This window comes from Oryzias latipes, chromosome 20 (assembly GCF_053564925.1).
Source record: "Oryzias latipes strain Hd-rR chromosome 20, Olatipes_Hd-rR_3.1".
NCBI lineage: Eukaryota > Metazoa > Chordata > Actinopteri > Beloniformes > Adrianichthyidae > Oryzias > Oryzias latipes.
Genome location: NC_136256.1, coordinates 19,679,633 through 19,693,492, shown reverse-complemented (window position 1 = coordinate 19,693,492; position 13,860 = coordinate 19,679,633). Strand labels below are relative to the sequence as shown.

Here is a 13,860-nt window from a genome sequence, read left to right as displayed (position 1 = left end):
TTAGCTGGCCACATCTTCTTCCGGTCCGCTTTGAAATGCAGCAGGTCTGCTTCATCTGCATCCCCGTACACCACAAGAGAAGGGGAAAAAGGTTACCCACGCAACTCCCCAGAGTCACAGTGGCCACTTGAAATGTAAATCTCAGCTTTACTTCCCACATGTGGGTAGCAACATTTTTATGAAAATGACTTGTTTTGAATGTAGATGTGGGCATGCGGGAGCAGAGGCATTCACCGAGGCGCGTCACTGTTGAGTGGAGGGGCGTATTAACAAGCTGTTGTTGACTCTGCATCATGCCTGTCAAAAAGACAGACGCATGCTGCATGTGAACGACGTCTACGACACCTGTACTAGTGTGATAGTCCACTTTTCCCAGTTTGGTGGTGGGGTTTAGACTGGTGGTGGCGGGGGTCTCAACTTGAGAAAGACTTCAGGTGTCCTTTGTTTTTCTGTGCTGGTTAAACTAGAAATTCCAAGATAAGTTAAGGGAATTTTGACATTAATAACTCAAAGTCCCACTCCGCTCAGCTTTTAATCTATATTCAAAGCGTCCCCGGTGGTCTTTTAATTAAGATTATGCCGTTTGTCGCCAGAATAATAAAAAACCTGTGTCATTTTCTAAGACCTTGTTTCTGCAGAGCGCCAACAGTTCATCAGAAATTCACCTCTGAGTTGTGGGCACCCTCATTTCCCATCATCTCTTTGTTTAAACTCTTTCCCGCTTGCTTCCCTCACAACCCCAACCTAACATTATTGGTGCATCAAAAATGGTGAGCGGTATTAGGATCTATTCAGTTTTGAGCCAGCTCAGATGAGGAAAACGAAGACGCACATGGATCCATTCGTCTGCAAGTGGATGCATCAGAATGGAGCAGAGCTTGTAGCCTCCCGATTGCAGCTTACAAGCTTTTTCCATCTACAATTTTTCATCTGGTCCTGATTCACCATGATTTTACTCAAGAAATTCTCAGAAATGCTATTTTAAGCTTAATTGTCTTCATATAACATTATGCTACAAGAACATAAAAAAAATCACCATTTTCATCAGAGTGGGTCTTAAAAACTTTTTGCAATCTTTCTCAGCCTAAAAATGTTTCAGAAGATAACACAGGCTTACACGTTTTTCTTTTTTTTTTTTTTTTTTTTTTTTTTTTTATTAAAAGCTTATCGTGACCTCAGACCTCTTGCGGGGCAGGAAAGATTTAAAATAATGAAGGGCGACAAGGGAAAAAGGAAAGAGGGAAAATATATTATAATTGATGTAAAACGTAAAAAGCCCTCAGTTTTTCAATTTCTTTCATGCTCCACTGAGCCCCTTCACCTGTAGGACAGCTGCGCGACGCTGCCACGTCCCTTATCACTGCTGGAACGGACGCGCAAAGTGGGATTTGCTGCGCGCTGGTCCTGAGCTGCGCAGCCGTAACTCAAAGCAGCTTTGTAGACACATCGTGCGCCTCCTGCTGTGTCCCCCCCCCCCCCCCCCTCTCTCCTCCACTTACAAGCGCTGACCGCTGCAGCTGAGGGAAAGTTTCACGTTGTCAAGGCTGGGTGGATTTTTTTTGCACCACGGCACAGAGCGGAGGCATTCTGCGTGTGGCGCAGCAGCGCGACAGTGCGGTGTCCGATTACAACCCGTGCGCCGTGGAGCCACCGCCGGCACAGAGCGCGCTCCTCCTCGGGGCTGAAACAGCTCACACAGTGGGGACCAAGGAGCCTCAGCAGTCGAAACAAAGAGTTTTTCCACAGCTAAAGTGAGGATATTTCTTCAGCTCACCATCTTCATATTCTCTGGTTCATCTCCGCTCCTCAGTCTCAGCAGGACCAGACTCGCAGCTTTGCTCCGTGCTAGATGAACGGGAGTTGGGCACCTCACTTGGTGAGAATCACAACCGGTTTCTTAAACCTTTTTTGTATTTATTCCAATTTTTATTCTCACAACTGTTCAATATTTCTCCTCTCCTCGCGCGCTTTTTCTTGCATAATTTGCGCATTCACAGACAGTTGGAGTCGTTTTAAGATCCTCTGATTTTTTTTACGCAACAGAATTATGAAAAATCTCCCTCATATTTATGAAAATGCACACCAATCCCCACAAAACCAAATCAGCAACACAAATAAGCAGTTTTAGAAGTTTTGCTTCATGTTCTATGGTTTCTCTCCACTTGGTGGAGCTGACACAGAGGACTACACCAACATCAAAATTCTCACCCAACTCGCAGCTGTGTTTGTTTTTGTCTTTTTTCCCCCCTCATATCTTAATAGCTTCATCCAGGGATCACTAAATGCAGACACGGGATTTAAAAAGCAATATCTCACTTGCCATCATTTAAATAAAGTTAAAACTGTGGGCTTCAACTATTCACTCCATAAAAATATTATGTTTAACTAATATTTATCTCAAGATTAATGGCTTACTCATATGTGATCCTTAAACCTCTTTTTCCTTTTTCTTTAGTTTGCTTCAAATACATTCTCTTTTTTTTTTTTTTTACTAATGACGAATTTGCCTTTTATAAGAAATCATTTTGCAGTTAAATGCATGCATGCTGTATTTAAAAAAAAAAAGCTCTTTTGTTCGGCTAAACCTCAGCCTACTGCACCTTCAAAGTTGTCCTTGAAGACTTTTGCATGATTTTTGCATCTTACAATTACAGGACTTTTATTCCATCTTTTTATTTTGCAATGCAAGGAATGCCATTCCTCCACCCGAACTTTAAGGGTGCAGCTTTAACTCCACTTGGCGGTGACTGAGACGTGCCAAATATATGATGATCAATTTTCTCCAATAATGTGGAATCCTGTCACGATGTGTAGAAATCTGGAACTGCAGCACTGTCCATCCTCATGTTCATTAGTGTATGTTTATATGAACATCATTGTTAACTAATTCATCCATTCCCCATTGTTTTTACTGCCTGAGGCATGCACACCACTGAAATACAGAATCAGAATATTTTTCAAATAGAAAAAGGCCTCAGCATGCTCTTTTTACACACAGGGTCTGCGCTTGCTTTGATCGTGGTAGCATTTTTCATAACCAAAGCCACTCTCCTCTCCTGCACCCTGTCACACCGTCCTTACCGGTGAAAGTAAGTGACCCCCATCCAGATAGGCTCTTCAGACTTCATTGGGTGTTGAATACTAAAATCCCTTAGTGGGGGAGGCTGGGGGAGAAGGAATACAGAGAGCCAGGGTGAGGCCAGAGAAGTGTTGAAGCAGGAGATAATGTGATATGATGCCTCTTGGCAAAAGTTTTGGGTTGAACTTGATCCACTTGAGAAAAAAGGGAATTTTAGGAAAAAAAGGGGACGCTTCTTAGAAATGAATATATGTTGGTTTGCTGTGTAATTTATCATCTTTGGGATCTTCTTGCCCAACAGAAAAGTAAGCCGGTTGCAAGAAACTTTGGACGGTGACAAATGAATACAATATGGCTTCAAATAAAATGTTTTTACTGGGAAAGAATGGGCAGATTCATCATAGATGGTCAGCGCACTCCCCCGGTTCTGCACACAGATCAGCAGGTTGGGAGACAGAATTCCAGCCAGTCAACTCACACATGTGCTTAGAGGAGAGCAGCATTTCATTAGCGTCATTATTTGCTTTGTGATGGGAACGCTGACACCAAACGCCCGTCCAGTAAAACTCTGTGATGAAAATGACCTCGGCGGACTGTGTCACCATGGAAACCTATTGAATGACAAGCTCATTGTTGGTGTTGACCTTTGTGAATCTGCATCCCCTGCGGGGTTCAGAGCAAAAGTGAAAGACACAGTCGTGCACGTGTAAACTAAATAGTCATTAACCTGTGGCCCCTTGGTGCTCTTTAAGGTCATTTGGTTACTTATTGATTTGGTAAAAAGCTTGATGGGTTTTTAGGGTAGTGCGGGTGCAGATGCAGAAAGGATTGGGGTTTATTGGCTGGGAATGCATGCTTTCAGTGACTTTACAGATTCTCTTTAGTAGGTGATTTATGGTTCTATGCAACAAAAGCTGGTGAGGCAAACAATGGTTGAGGAGGTTTACAGTTCCTCCCTGCTGGGCTTTGCCCTCTCACTGCCAAAACTATTTGTACATCTCAACCACTGTCCCATCTTTTTTTAGTGACTGGTCAGATTTCACTTTGATTAAAAATCTTTGGTTCTTGTGCAATAAAGTTCTAGTAGAGAAAGTTGCCAGGGTGTGGGTAAACATGGTTTCCACCTCTCATTTCTGCTGTTGACAGTTACTCAGCGAGATGCTGTAATGTCGCCATGGCAACTCCACTGCTTCCCACAGTGGATTTAAGAGCTCGTCCATTATATGGAAAATGAAAGTTTATCATCCAGAGCAGTTTGTTTATTTACTGCAAACTGTCAGAAATGCTTCAGGAGAGATTGTCCTCACCGCTTTCCCTTGTGAACTTTTATCTTGTGTTTGTCTTGTCACAGTCTTACATGGCTCGCCACATCTTTTTCTGTCAAGGTCAGCTGTGAAGGTCCACAAGTGGATGATGCCACTGAATTTTAGATCAGCGCTTCCCAGCTGGAATCAAGCGATCTGAAGAAGCAGCAGAAAGCACCCTCAGAATTTAGCCTGATCAAGGGGGTGGGGTTTAAATTATGAGGCGGCTCGTGAGTGTGATCAAGGAAAAAGTGCAAAATCACACACACAGCAGTTCTCTGATGGGACGCAACCTTGTAAAACAGGCGCAGGAAGGAGCTGTAATTTCACACTGCATGTCAAACAGCAGAAAAAAGCACCAGAGCAGGTGTTAGAAATAATTTGATTTTCGGGTGAGGCGCAGGCGAGCGACGTGCAGTCCTCTATTATTTCTGCTGCATGGATCCAACAATGAAGGTCTGCGGTTTGAGTGATACATCCACTTCCATGTTCACACGTCAGAGGGAATTAGCTCCGCTAAGCCATCCGTCACTCGCCAGTCCTGTTACACTACATTAGCGCCGTCCCTCTCACCACCACAACCTCAAAGCCCACTCGAATAGCAAAGGAATCTGTCTTTTAACCATGACGCCAGCAAGGGGCGAAGAGGAAGGCTCTATTTGGGTCACGATTAAATAATCCCCAAAGCCTCTTTTTCACTAGGGATCAAGCCAGTGGAGGTTTGAAAGGTTAAACAGAGACGGATTCAAACTTATGTGACAACACCAGCCATTGTTGTGAAGTTTCTGAGAGTTGGGAGTTTCCTGCACATGTTTTCTGCACTTGCAGAGTTGGCGGCGAGTGAGGGAGGGGATGAGCGATAAGAGGACGTGATTGGGTGTAATGAGTCAGGGGTAGGGGAGGGGAAGCAGGTGAAAAGAGGATTTCAAAATGAAAGAGTGAAGAAGACAGAGCGCATAGGCTTTGCTTCTCTTTGTTTATTGACAGTCTAGGTGCCACAGGGCCATTTGAAGGGTGAAATGAGTCATGAGTTGTCATCAAGCACACACACACACACACACCCTCAGAGAGACCAAGAAACGCTCTTTCTTTTCTCCTCCTGGGCCGTCACCCAGCTGTATTTCTCAAAAAGATGAATGACTGTGAAGTGTGAATGAGGGGATCATTTGATAGCTGCGCTCAGCTCGTATATTTCTCTTTTGTGGGACCTTCTTCCTTTCAGGCTGCAGCTTGTACTCTACCTGTGAGGTGAGAACAAATCTGGACTGCCTCCTGCGAGACTTTTGCACTTTTGTATGTATAGTTGCAGCGAAATTAGCGACACCCATTGCAACACTGGTACAACGTTGCGTGTGCATTTTTCTGTCTTCTAGTCTTTGCTTTTCATATCAGCGGGAGCAAGTCATTTTTAAAACATTTTTTGGGTAGAAGTGTTTTTTTTTTTGGATTCCTCAACAGCTGTGTGTTTTATCTGCGTGTAGCATATCATTACTGAATAAGAAGCTCTTTTGATGTGATGTGTTTAGAGCTATCTGAGCTTCATCTGTCTCGGTGACACAAACAGCCAGAGAAACTCTAATTTGATCAGCGAGTGGATATAAATACAGAAAAATCCTTTAATCTTCGGCAAATGAAAACATTTATCTCGACTTTGAAATATTACGAGGGGCTAATCAGAGCAATATCCTCAAAAAGTTGTAAGATGATGCTTCTCAGAGAGGATGAATGAGAAAATGAAATTACAGAGCGTGCCGTATTCTTTTTATCCGACCCTATATGAAAGTTTGCGATAGCATCTGAAAGATAAAGCGGTCCACTACTTGTAGTTCTGCTGCGCAGAGAAAAACGGGGAATGGATATGGATGCACAGAGGAAGATGAGAGGATAGAGATAAAACAGAGAAAGGGAAGGCTGCTAAAGGTGACGAGATAAGAGCTAAAGTTTCTAAGACACGAGGGGTGGTGCCTGCTGTTTGAATGGAAAAATAAAGAGGCAGGGAAAAGAAAACAGAAGAGATAGAAGTGCTGATAGTGGGATTGATGAGGAAACAGGCATGAAGAGACATCTGTCTGGATGCTGGGTTGTTGGGCTTAGCCGTCAGCCCCACAGGCCTATAGAAATAGGGGGCGGGGGGGGGGGGGGGACTCAGTTGGGGAAGGCCAAACTGAATTTTTCAAGCCTAAAAGAGACAGACGAAAGCAGAAAACAGAGGTAAGATACAGGAAAAAGTATACTTTTCCTCACGTCCATTATCCTCCAAATCCTCTGGACATGTACATATTTCAACAGCATCCCCTCACTGTCAGCTCACAGAAATAAACACATCACCAAAGTTCAGAAAAGTGGATTTACTTACCTGTGTCGGGAATTTTTAAGGCTTTTTTTCCCTCCAGCTTTCACATCCTAGGCTGTTCAGTTTTCCACTCTTCTGCTCCTTCTACTCCATTATATTTGAACACTGCCTTTCTGTACTCAGCATCCAGGGCTGTGATGCTACTGACGCATATCAATGTTTGTTATAAAATAAATAGCACAAGGGACATTAGTTCTAATGCATGAATCACACCTAGATCAACATTAAAGAGTTAGATTATAATTTTATATATTGCAATATTTACCATTAAAAGTCACACTTTTAGCCAAATTAAAAAAAAAAAAACCTGTTGTTTTCTAGGACATAGTTTCTGCAGAGCGGCAGTAGTTCATCAGAAATTTGCCTCTGAGTTGCAGGAGTTGTTGGTGCAGAGTTTGCACACTCTTCCACTAGCTTACAGCCCCTCGCAATCCCAACCCAATTTTACAGGTGCAACAAAAATGGCGAGCAATATTGGAGCTATCCAGCTTGTACAGCTTTGGTCAGATGAACGTACACAGATCAATTTGTCTGGTGGATGTATCATTATGGAGCGGACCCGGTAGCTGTTGGCTTGCCATAGCAGCTTCTATTTCACACCTAGAAGCTTTTTCTAACGTCATTTGTTTGTCTGCTTCTAAATCACAACAATTTGAATAAAGAAACAAAATCAAAGCTTCATTTTATGTATTTATGTCTTAAATCATCAGAAAAATACCACAATTACATGGCTAAACTACATCAGAGTGGGTCTTTAAAATGCTCAAAAGTTATTTAAATTACATGAAAACTAAAATAAGAGATAAAGAAAAGCTTTATTCTTATCCGCTCTTTAATCTTTCCACCCTTCACATCCATTTTGTAACTTTTTTCTCAAGTCTGACTTTGAGGTCAAAATAATCCAAAAGTATAGAAATAATCGGCTTATTCTTTGACATATAAAGTCACATATAACATTTTGCCACATACAGCCTCCATTTTTACTCTCAGGTCTTTTTATGCATTTACTGACACTAATGCAGTTTTGAGTGTATTTAAAGAAACAAGTTAGTGACACACCAATGAAAGGGTTTTTCTATTTTAGTGATAAATAATGATAAAAATAACCAAATGCAGGGGGAAAAAGACATGTGACAAAGTACTCTTTTAAGTGTTCTTTCTATTTTCTGAAAGCTTCCCGCTCTCCAGACTCTCCAGAGTCGTGCTCTTTGCTGTTTCGAGCACCCGGGTGCATGTGCAGTCTAGCTCCTCAAAGACACAATGAGGCCTCAGTTCTGAAGGTGAAACCACATACAGGATGTGTGGTTTGATCTGAGCCACCAGCAGTGAATAATAAACTCCTCCTGATTTCGTCTGTATAATGTTTCATTGTTCTTATGATGATAAACTGAGGAAAAATTAACAGCAGTTTAAAAATTGTGGATTTCTGCCAAAACTGCACCTCTTTTCTTTTTCTTTTTTTTTGCTGATGTTGATCTCATGTAATTTTTCAAACATGCATAAAGAAAAAAGACGTCATTTGAAGTGTAGATAAATTCTATAGTTTATTTAGAAGGATTTTGTTGAGTGGAGCATTACTTCCAGCCAGGTGCTGTTCTGCACCGATAAGAATAACCATTGCAAAAGACAATGGAGGAATTCTACAGCTATTGCCAGAAGTAGTTTTTTTTTTAAACATACAGTGTTATTTGGTGAGTACAGTGCTCTGATTATGCTGTTCATGAAACAAGATTTTTTTTTCTTCTGCTTGTGCTGCCGAGATCCCCAGAGAAGTGAACTTCAACTAAGAATTGTGCTGACTCCTAACCCACGCCTCGATGGGTGGGGAGATTCTTGCTCTCGCCTAAAAATAAATAAATAAATATAAATATACATATATATAAAACAAAAAAGCATAAACAAAGTATGCATTTTAGTTCTTTTTCATTGCTTTTAAACTCTGCATATATTTGACTGAGGATAAGAAACAGGAGCTGTCCAGACAGTCAGAAAATCAACAAATAAATCCTCCAGAGAAGGTAAACCAGAATGAGTAGCAAAAAAAAAAAAAAAAACTCTGGAGGTCTGGAAAAAAGTCTCCTTTGTTCCACTTTCTCCTTAAGGGTCAACTCGGCCTTTTTGACCTCAGCTTAACCAGACCTGACTCCAACTTTCCAGCTGCCCTTTCAAAGAGGGATGCAACGAAGAGTGCTCAACGCCTGCTCTTCCTTAATGAGGATAAGCTGAGATCAGCACAGGCTAATCAGTATAAGTGGGGGATAACATGGATATTGTTGCAGGAAGCATCCTCGGTTGTCTTTGAGCTAAGCCTCTGCAGAATTCTTCAGAAAAAGGGAAAGTGAAGGAGAGAACTCCCACACAGAGCGCACACCTCCCCGGGACTTGCCCTGTACACAAAACCTTGTTGCAGTGCTCTTGTTGTCATTAAAAATAGACCTCTGCCCTTTTGAAACCAGAACCCCACACCATCCTGATCTATTTTCTGCTCCATGCTGCTCCCCAAAGGCTTTTAGGGTGAAAAAGTTCTCCCCTCGCTGCAACAATTAAGGCCAAGAGGGGCTCCTCTCCTGCAAGGTCGACTTCTTCATATTGACTTTGGAAAAACATGGAAGGATGACTTGCAGTGAACAGTGTGAATTGAAAAGTGTTGCAAAGGATCAGCAAGCAGCCGATTGTCAACAGGTAATTGTGCGTGTGAAGATTGTTAGTGGCTCTTTTGCGTCTCTCTGAAACAGACAGTTGATGATAAACTTTCTGTGTTCCCTCATTGATTTTGAATTTTGCTTTATTAGGAACAAAAATCTTTTCCAGCATCTGATTTGTAGAAACTTCAGTGAGCAGGTCATCGTATGTCTCACAGAGGCTAACAAGCCCTCTTTTATGGCTGGTGTTGTGTGTTAACAGGCCTAAAACAACAGTGGTTTCTCCTTGATGGAGCTGTTTCAGCCACTTAAATACATACAGATGCAGTGGCGAGTCACCCTGCTAACAGTGAAACCCACTGTAGCCTGTCATTGTCATCAGCGGAGCTCCCCACCCACATGGAGTTCTGCTCCTCTGGCCCTCATTTATCATAATTAAGACTTTTCTTACACAAAATGCACGGCTCCTCACAGCCTGGTTGCGGAAAAGCACTTTCCTTCCACCCGTTTTGATTTCTCAGCCTCCCAGATATCCAGAGACTTTTTTTTCAGGTTCAGCTGAACCAATTACAATAATTGGCAGATTGCACTCACTTCATTTCATCTTTGATTCTCACTCCTCGGTGCGGCAGAATTCCATGACATTCCGAGTTGTCGCTGAACTTTTCAGGAGCCACAAAAGGTAATTATGTGTTGACAAAATAATTTATGCTACCTTTGGCTCAACGAGCTGAAATGACAGGAACATGTCCATATTTAGCGCCAGCACATGATTACAGTTAAGGATGTTAATTGCAGTGTGGCATTCGGATCCTCTGTTGTCGTTGTGAAATGAAAACACCTAAAGGAACGTTTGACATTTGAACTTTTTTGGACTATATTTTTTCTATACATTTGATAAGGAGGTTTGTTCTTCAATATGTCATTCAAAAACGCCTTATAGACACCATTTGGTGTTTTTAACATATAATTATGGCATTTTTATGATGAAAAAGGACATATATAATAAAAAATTGAACCTAAAAGTTACATTTCCTTTTTATTTCTTCATTAAAATCACTGTGAATCAGGAGTAGATGAAAGAAAAATGCAGTTGGAAAAAGCTTGTAGCTGTGATGTGGAAGCTACAATTGGCATGCATTAAGCTCCCTGCTCTGCTCCATGCGTCCACTCGTAGACAACTAGATTCATATAGGTTTTATTTTTCCTTGTCGGAGGGGGCCTCCGGCTCAAAGCTTCAATATTACTCGCCATTTTTGTTGCACCTGTAATGTTAGGTTGGGGTTGTAAGGGGCTGTAAGCTAGCGGGAGAGCATGAAAACAAATGGATGATGGGAAGTAGGGGTGGGCTTACTCCACGCTAATGCTCCTGCCCACGGAATCCTTGTTTTTGGCTAAAAACTGCTTAATTTGAATTACAAAAACCACTAAGATAGCTTTGACAATGGATCAAAAGATCATCGGAGTAAGTCTTTAAACTAAAGACAACCTTTTGAAGTTGCTTTTGCACAGTTTTTTTGGCTAACATTTGTCGGAGTGCAAGAAAAAAAGATGCACACTGAGTTCGCTTTAGTTGAGTGCACCTGGAGGCCACATGTGGATTAGCCCACCCGGCCCCCACCGGTGTCAGGGGTTGGAAAACTCTAAAGTCATCATTATACTAAAGGGTGGGGGGATCATTAAGTCATTATTTATGCGCTCTATGCTGTTTTATCACCTCCAGATGCAGTCTCACAACGCAGACACCCACTCTCACAGCCCCAGAAGAAAAACATAATTGTTTAAGTCAGCCAGGAGGTTGTGTCCATTAGAAAAAGTGCAGACATTAACAGTCTGGGCGGCTGCAGAGACCACTCACCCAGCTTCCTTTTCGACTCTTTTACACCGTATTTAGGTTTACTCACACTCTGCTTTAAGAAGCAGCATTCACTTCCATGTTTTCTCTGGTTTAAGGGGGGGTTGCAGCCAAGGGGATGTTTTTACAGGCAATTTCCTCTTTACAACAGAAGTAGTTTACTGCATGAGTTCGGTTCAAGCACGTCACAAACAGAGCACTTTAAGCGTCTCCTTGGTCAATTGCTGTTTGTTCCCCCACGTTATTTTTTTTTTTTTGCATTCTGTTAAAGGAAAAGTATTGCAGGTATTTTGTTCCAGTTGGTTCATTTCAAGCTGAGCATCTTTTTTATTTGTATGAGAGAGAGAGAATGAATCACTTTTCCTCCATGCAGTGGTCATTTCTCACAGTGGTCGCGTGATTACGCTTAATGTCCAAAAAGCAGAAAAATTCAGAAAAATAAAAGGCGAGGGCGGGCATTTTAAAAGATTTTGGTGTTAAGGAGAGCTGCTCTGGGTTTGTTGCACCTGCAGCTGCAAATCTGAAAGACCACACTGAGCTTCTTTTAAAGAAAAAAATTCACAGCACCGCTGTTCCTGCTGGTGTTTCCTTTCATTTTTCTTTAAAGGAAAAGGGACGGTTGCTTTTCCAGCTGCGCCTCACCTCCTCTGCTGCAGTTGGTTCTCTTATAGATTTCATGTCTTCATTCAATTACCTCAGTGGGACCACTCTCCTGACACATGACATATGCACAGTGAGCTGCAGAGACAGGAGGAACTGCAGCTTTACAGCATGTGGTGTGTTATTTATGGGTATCCCAGGCGTTATTCATAGCCAAACCGCTCGATTTTTCTTTCTCTTTTTCTCGGGTGGTCCTAAACTCTTCTTTGTCTCCGTGTAAACTCCGTGTTCTGGTAATCCTCTCCAGTTTTCTGCTCACTCATCGCTATTTTTGTTCCAGACTAACCTCTCCTCTTCACTACAACCTCTTCCTCCCTCAATTCCACCTCCACCCATCACCCTGTCCTCCATCTCCATCGCCTTTGTCCCTCTCTTCCTCTCATTATTATCTGCCTCTTCAGTAATCTACCTGCAGTGACCCCAAACTTGACTCTTTTGCTCCTCTTCTTTGAAGAGCATCTCACGGTGAGACTGAAGGCCATTAATTTATTGAGTTTCAGTCTGGGACACAGCTGAGCAGCACACTGCCCTCAATAAATCACAGGCAGGCGCGCATTCACACAAATCCATTCATTTTCATGGACATTTGCACATGTGAGCATCTACACTTGATAGCAGACTGTGAAACAACGTCGATAGATGCAGGAGACCACAAAACCCTACCAAGAATCCTCAGTTAAACGAGTTTTAAGTCATTTTCAGTCCCACGTCTGCACTCGTAAATTCACTCTGACGTTTTCCATCGACTGCAACAAGTCACTGTGACCATGCGACGATTTGGATACGGTGGTGGGCTGTTCTCACTCGAAGTGCATCTGCTAACACTCTTCAACGTGGTTTTATGAGAAAAACCATTAATGATAATCTAAGATGGCCGTTTTGTGTCATAAAGACCCATATTTTGATTTTGGTGTTTTTAACATGTTCTAGTTGCATTTTTCTCATGATAGAGGACATGTATAAAGTAAATTGAGCTAAAAATAGCATTTCTGAGTATTTCTTCAAAGAATACCGTTGGAAAAAGGCCGTAGCTGTGAAGTAGAAGCTACAATCAGAGCTGCCTGCTCTTTTCTAATGCATCCACTTGTAGAAGACTAGACCCATCTACGTCTTTGTTTTCATTGTCTAAGCTGGCATCTGGATCAAAACTGTAAGGCTGGATAGCTTCAATATTGCTCGCTATTTTTGTCAGTAGGTCGGGGTTGTGAGGGACTGTAAGCTAGCAGGAGAGTGTGTAAACAGATGGATGACGGGAAGTAAGGGTGGGCTTTCTCCGCACCAAAATTCACTCAAAACTCAGAGCCAAATTTCTGATGAACTACTACCACTCTGCAGAAACTATGTCCTTCCAAAACAACAGTTGTTTTTTTTTTGTTTGGGCTAAAAACAGCATAATCATAATTAAAAGACCACCCGGAACGCTTTAAAATAGTTCAAAACTGATCAGAGTAGTTCTTTAAAACTGTAAAGCAAAGAGGACTGAGTTATATAAATTCATTAAGAGAACATAAATGTACTTTTGTGTCACCTAAAGAGGATAACTTTCCCTCTGATTTTAGGATTATTGTAATACACAGACAAAATATGATTTGCTCCAACGGGATTTAAGTGCAAGAGCAGCTCTAATACTAGTTTTGTGTTTTTCCACTGAGTTAGAACCATTGCAGGTGGAAATCAATTGTGGAAATGGGATGCCGGCACCATTTGCAATATTCATGTGAGCTCTTGCAAATTGCTTTTGTGAAATGTCTCTCTCTCTCTCTCTCTCTCTCTCTATCAAGTAGGCTGGGCAACTGGTACAAAGTCCTGTTTTAATGCGCTGTTCAGCATATAACTGTCCAAAGTCGTCTTTCAGCTTGCCACACTAAAAACCTTTTCCAAAGCCCTCATTTGCATCCACAGTGCCTCACAAACAACAAATTATTTTACTACTTCAAACCTGAAAGCAGAGCACCTTATATTTGTTT

General features: G+C 41.9%; 1 protein-coding gene across 5 annotated transcripts in view; it reads left to right on the top strand.

The window, feature by feature from the left end:
• The first annotated feature begins 1,382 nt into the window (after positions 1 to 1,382).
• sema5a (sema domain, seven thrombospondin repeats (type 1 and type 1-like), transmembrane domain (TM) and short cytoplasmic domain, (semaphorin) 5A) overlaps positions 1,383 to 13,860 on the top strand; it is a 142,184-nt gene continuing 129,706 nt past the window's right edge. For 2 of the 5 annotated variants that reach the window (XR_013652458.1, XR_002292683.2), the window contains exon 1: positions 1,384 to 1,876. The gene's annotated coding sequence lies outside the window, so the exon portion shown is untranslated. Of the gene's footprint in view, positions 1,877 to 10,008; positions 10,061 to 13,860 lie in introns of those variants that run through there. The other 3 variants (XM_004081015.4, XM_020712736.2, XM_078938995.1) reach the window with 3 other exon arrangements.